Source organism: Miniopterus schreibersii (genome assembly GCF_964146895.1).
Source record: "Miniopterus schreibersii genome assembly, chromosome: 5".
NCBI lineage: Eukaryota > Metazoa > Chordata > Mammalia > Chiroptera > Miniopteridae > Miniopterus > Miniopterus schreibersii.
Window position 1 is genome coordinate 18,532,661 of NC_138106.1, and position 6,349 is coordinate 18,539,009.

General features: G+C 51.4%; 1 long non-coding RNA gene across 2 annotated transcripts; it reads right to left on the reverse strand.

Moving 5' to 3' along the window:
• Positions 1-809: 809 nt before the first annotated feature.
• On the reverse strand, positions 810-3,819 carry LOC308557992. 2 transcript variants are annotated; one of them, XR_013998920.1, is made up of 4 exons: positions 3,724-3,819; positions 2,627-2,690; positions 2,378-2,491; positions 810-975 (listed from the first exon to the last, which is right to left on the reverse strand). It is a non-coding gene; the product is annotated as an uncharacterized lncRNA (long non-coding RNA). The 2 variants fall into 2 exon arrangements; XR_013998921.1 differs by lacking the exon at positions 3,724-3,819 and adding an exon at positions 3,427-3,554.
• Positions 3,820-6,349: the final 2,530 nt, after the last annotated feature.

A 6,349-nucleotide genomic window follows, 5' to 3' on the forward strand; every position in this document is an offset into this window, starting at 1 on the left:
CTTTCAGGTTACCCCCTAAGGATGCCTTCATGGTTCCTTTCTAGCTTTCTCTAAAATTAAAAGGAAGGAATGTCTGTGATGCCTGGAACACAACTCAAAGGTCATGGGTTATAATGGTAACAACTGGAATGACAAGACTGTCAACTTCCAGGCTCCCATGACCTTATCTGAAGGGCTGAGGAGTGGGGACCAGAGCTTCACCACACTCGAGGCTGCATCCCCTGGGAGTGAAACTAGCTACCATGTGCTGTCTTCTGCCTAAGACCTTTACTTCTGCAGAACAGTCATTGATCCGTCCCAGGAATGGTGTTTCACTGCTGGGCTGGGCTGGGCTGGGCACTAGGGGCTGGAAGATGGAGAAAAGATTCCTGCCCTCCAGGAGCTGAAGCCTCAGAGGCCGACCAGTGAGGAAAGCACGGCATGACATGGCGCAGCACTCGCAGAGGCAAAGTGCTGTGGGGACAGACCCCAGGGCAGGGGACAGCTCTGCCAGCTGAGTCAGGAAGGTTTTCCAGAGGGCACATCTGAGGCAGGTGTGAGGCCTACGCAGGAACGTATCTGGAGACTGGTTGTTCAGGCAGAAGGAAGAGAACATACAAAGACACAAAGCAGCACAGGAGTAAGGTGTGGTCAAAAAGCAGCCCTGGGGCCGATGGCGGGGGCTGCAGCCGCGGGAGGTGGATACAGAGCTCTGGTGGGGTCACTGGAGGTTCTTAGCCTCCTGCTTTAGGGAGTATTAGTATTTCTACTGCAGTATAAAAATCACCCTAAAACTTAGGTGCTAAAAACAGCAAACGTATTATATCAGTTTCTGTGCCTGTGAATCCAGACACAGTTAGTGGTCCCCGGGCTCAGGGTGTCACAGGCCGCAGTCATCTCAAGGTCTGGAGGGAGGATCACTTTCCAGGCTCACACACGGCTGCTGGCCGGTCTCAGAAGCCAGTTCCTTGCCACCTGAGGCTCTCCATAGGACAGCTTGCAAAATGGCAGTTGGCACAGAGACAGAGTTAGAGAGAAATATGAATGAGAAAGGCATAGTCTTTTTGCAACCTAGTATCAAAAGTGACATCCCATCACTTTTGTTATAGTCTCTTTGATTAGAGAGTCACTAGGTTCAGCCCACATGCAAAGGGGGTCTACACAGGGTGTGATACTAGCAGATGGTGACCACTGGGGTCGTTTTAAAGGTGGCTTACTTACCACATGTACCAGAGCTATTTAAGTCACGATCTTGGCATTATCCCATTCTGCATAAATTATGGAGAGAGATGTACAATTCCACTGCATTTCAGTTTGTTTTTGTGGACAAGTACACTCTGGTCCCTAGGAGTCCTGAAGAACAGTGTGCTTCACTTCATGTTTCTCCTGAGGATTTTATACAACTCACTTGGCACTCATGCTATTATTATTAGATGGATTCAGCCAAAAGCTGCCTGTGTGGGTAGAGAGATAGGTAGGAAGCTAGGGAGGCAGAGAAAGGAAGTGATCAGGACCCCAAATTGAATCAGGAACAAGGTCACACGCCAACTAAAAATTAGAAATGAGTCTGAGTGGAACTGAGTATCACGGCTGACAGCTCATACACGCGATGCCAACTTGCCACAGCTAGGCAGTGCCCTTGGTTTTCCCACATGCAACTGAAAATAGCTGGCATTCATCCTGAGGGAGAGCTACTAAAATAAGTAACTACTGAGAGCTACACCATGCTGCTCATTCGAGCTGGAAGCAGTCTGCAATTATTTTGCCAAAATTAGATACAAATTAAGTTGCCACTTCCGGAACCCTTTTCTCTTGTACTATGTTACAAAAAAAGAGAGCAATTTTTGAACTCTTATAGTTTAGATCTCTTTTCCTACAAATAAATGTGATCTCTGATAGATCCACAAAGGCAGATAGCTGAGATTAATATCTTGTGATATCTAATCTCTTCAGGTACCTGTCTTTCTGATTTTCAGACTTGGGTTAGTTGCTATGGATGTAGAGTGACAGGTCGGTAAAGGTGACTGGGGGGAGGGCAACTTGCCCACATTTGAAGTATACCCTGTGGCACCGTCATCTAACCTGTCAGGGGTGGAGGAGAGGGGGCTAGCTTAGAACTGTCCTCTGGGGTGTATGTGGATGGTTCTGCTCCCACTTTTGTGGGTGGTCTGAAAGCTCTCAGAGTCGGCATCCATTTGGACATAGAAGTTCTGCTATGTTTTTAAAAACAAAACAAACATACGTGAAACAAAAAACAATAATGATCATTTGGAGGGTCTCTCCTTAAACTTGGCTAAGAAGGAACTTGCATACAGATCACAAGGATGTTTGGGGGTTTCTGCTCTAAACAAGCCCCTGAACTGTGTTATCTCCTTATAAAAACACCATCTTCTCTGACCTGCCTTTGGAAGAAGTGGGTGAACATCTAAGAGCCCAACAGTGCTGAAACTCCAGGAGGCTGTGGTGGCTTTTGGGTTAGGAGGCTTCCCCACGACTTTGAAGTCCCACTGCCCTGTGCAGAAAGCAAAGGTTACCTTTTTCTCGCTGGGAGACATCAGTCACACAAGAAGCACATTTAATCCCACCCACCCCACACATTCCCACCCTACATCCCATTCTGATCTGGTGAATCTTAGACGCGACCAACCAGAGTTTTCCGGGTAGCCTCTCCTCCTTGGTGAAGGTTGTCTTTGGTTTTTTGCTGCCATAATCTGCAAAAGGGAAACTGCTGAATCTCTACAACTTCACTTTCATTCTAGGGGTTATTTTGTGCCTTCTTTAATTTTTAAAATTATTTCCACTGTCTCCTTTTCCAGATGTTTTAGGACTTGGAGAGAAAATGAAATAAAGTTAAGTGAAATCAAAGTAAACTGGGTGATGTGAACGGAACTGCTGTCAGCAAGGATCCCCCAAGCAGCTCTCCGGCATCACACCTCCCGGGGGCGAGCTCAGCACCGCGTCTGTTCCCACAGGAAAGGCACAGGCTCTGGCCACCCCAGGTCAGCAGAGCTCAAAGCAACCCCCTTTCTGGACAGCGCTCTGCCTCCCCACTGCTCACATGGGCTGAGAAAGAATCTCTGTTTGCAGAATCAGGGCTTTGGGCTCTAACAGGTCACAGTCCAGCCACCAACAGTGACACCCCGAGTGGCATCCTGGTAGAAGGGCTCTCCTTTCCCGTCTCCTCCAGCCCACTGATCCAGGCTTCCTGGGGGCATCGCCTTTCCTGAGCAGGGAACAGGAAACTCAGAAGAGCAACCTCCCACCTGGGCACTGAAAAGATGGCAAACCAGGGGCGGGAGAATCCAGATCAACGGCAAGGCCAGAATGCGAGTATCTCACTTATTTTCACTGCGTAGGGAACTTTCTGGTTAGCATACTTTTTCCTTCCGTGATTTCAAAAAGAAAAAAATTTTTAATCTGTGCCGGGGGCCTCCCTGCAGTGCTCACCCCTCCTGGCAGCTGGCACCATCCGGTGACGCCCGGGACCTGGCCTTCCCGCCGCCACCGCGAGCAGCGTCCTCGGTGGCCTCAGGGGTGTTTACTTCAGTCAGCAGCGCCGTGGGGACAGGAACGTCCCCTCCCGGGCTGTCCGAGCCGGTGCCCCCCCCCCCGCGGGTCCCGCTGCTGGGAAAGGCCGGCTCGCCCTGCGCCCCTGCACGTCCCGCGCCGAGGCCGGGGCGCCCGGAGCCGCGCTCCCGGGGTCCCTGGGACAGGCCCTGCCTTTCCCTAACGAGGCCCAGGTACCTCCTCCGCGGGCCCCTTCCTTCCCGGGTCGCCCCAGCCCTATCGGGTACCCCTTTCCCCGCGCGGGGGCAGGGGATCGAATCTGCACCCGGCTCAGGCGCGGGCCGGGGCATGCGCATGCGCCGAGAGGGGCTGGGTCTGCTCCGAGTTTCGGGGGAGGGGGAGGGGCGGGAGGGGGAGGGGCGGGGTGGGGAGGGGGAGGGGCGGGAGGGGGAGGGGCGGGGTGGGGAAGGGGGGTGGGCCGGCGCTGTGGCTCAGGAGGCCCCGCGCGCAGCCCCGAGGCCCTGCGGCCCAGCTGAGAGCCCAGCTGTCCTAGTTTCGCGTTCGCTCTGGTGTCTTGGCAGCACGTCGGGGACGCTGCACTGCAGGAAGAGTCAGAGAGTGCTGAAGGCACAAGCTCCTTAGAGAACACCTGCTCTATCCCTCCATTTTACAGATGAGGGAATTGAGGTCCAATCAATAGGAAATAAGCAATGCTGCATTTCTGGATTCTGGCAGCGGGGTCAGGTCCAGCTCTTATTGGCATGGTTTAGGCACTCCTGCAGTGCATGTTTATCAAGCTCCTGGCTGCTGTTCACTAAATGTATGTGTGGCCCCAAAGATACCAGGATACATCAGAAGTAGTGTCACGATGGCCGCGATGCACCTGGGTTTGATGTGATGATTTGCATGCAGGACTACACTACTAGCCGGATGGCCTTAGTGAAGCAATTAACCTCTCTACTCCCTAGTTTCCTGGTCTGCAAACGGGAGATAAAAATAGGACCTACCTGCTAGGGTCTTCGGGCTTAAATGAGGTCAAGTGCACATGGCTTAGCACAGTGTCTGCACGCGGAAGTCACTCAAATATTCGTGTAATGTTTTGAGAAGTAGAAAGTGCTAAGCACATAGGCATTCATGAGACAATCACGGTTCTCATTACCAGGCAGAAGTCATGCAAGAGAGGGAAGGTACTTTCCCGCGTGCAGCACACGGCCAGACTCACACGGGCTGCATGACCTGGCAAGACCCAGAAAGGAGGAAACGGGCTCTGTTTATCTTTCCTTCAGCTGCTCCCACCCTCTCCCCTCCCTCTCCTCTGCCTCCCCTCTCAACTCTCACTGTGACTCATGTGGCTGCAGAGATACATGGGCACCTCTTATCCGGGTGAGATGTGTTCTGCAAGGTGGTGTAATTAATGTTTTATGTCTCACTTTATCACAGGGGCCTCTCTCTTCTTTTTCAAGGCAGAACGGGCACAGAAAAGGAGCAGTGGGGTTAAGTAGATAAGAAGGAATGGTGGTTACCCGCCAAAGGTGTCAGGCTGAAGTAGTCTGGAATCATAGATCATCAGAGTTGAAGATCATCTGAGACAGTGGTTTCCCTCATGTTAATGAAAATGTGAAAAACGGTTAAAGGTAAAAAAATGTCATTCCGCTTTAGACTCAAAAGCCTTGGTTTTGTGTGTTCTCATAGTTCATTCATCCGTCTGCATACACAGTCTGGGTGATACATTGTGTACTGCCAGGTGCAAAGTTCTGTGTCAGGACGCAGAGAGCGCGGAGAGGAGGGTAGGAAGCCAGAAGGACTCCCAGCTTTTTTGTGCAGGTTCAGGGGTGATGATAACATTTACTGTGAGAGCAAGAAGAGGAATAGAAACCGGTCTGAGAGGAAGGTGGTGTGTTCAGACATATTCTGTATGTGCCTGTGGGACCTCCAGAGAAAACAGTTAGGAACATGGTTGGGAGAGAGGCCTAGAGGTGCCTGCTGGGGAACCGTCCACATAGAGGTGGTCAGTGAAGCTGGGGCGGGGCTGAGATGGCCCAGAAAGAGCCTGCAGAATGAGAAAATCATGGGATGAATGAGACCTTAACCCTGACAGACACCAGCTTCTAAAGGTCAAAGAGGGATCTTGAGGAGGGGGCAAAGAGGTGGGAAGAAATGCAGGCAAAAAGCAGCATTAAGCAGTCCAAACAAAGAGGTTCTCTCAGGTAAGGAAGTGGTCGGGGGTAAAAACTGCCACAGAAATGTCCAGCACAGGCACTGGAATGGGCCCATTGAATTTGACAACGAGGCGGCCATTGGTGACTCCTGTGACCCAGTTTCAATGGGGACATGAGAGCAGAAACCAAGTCACGCTGGGGTAGAAGTGAGTCAGGAAAGATGAACAGCTGGGGTAGTGGGCATAGCCCACTATTTCAGAAGAGTTGGCTGGGCAGAGAAGGGGAAGCTACAGCTGGGAGGCTGCTTGAGTTTTTTGTCAGTCTTTTTATGCCTGGAAACTGAAACACGCTTGTAGAGAAGCAGGGAGGGTCAGCAGGGAGAACTGAGATGGGGCCTCAGTACAGCCTGCACAGGGGGGATGGGAAGAGGGGCCATTCTGACCCAGAGGAGCTGGAGGAAGGATTCTTCTTCCTTTGTTTTTTTCCTTCTACCAGGTGAGAGGAGGCAACATATTTGGCAGGTTTAGGAATGGACTTGGGGAACTCTTCTAAACAAGCTTTGCTTGTGTCAGGATCTAGCCATGGCAGCAATCTGACCATCCGATGGATTTAATTAGCCCCATTTGCACGTGGAGCTGTGCCCAGTGCCACACAAAAAATGCAAAATAGATGCTGTCATTACCACGTCAGTCAGGACTCCACGT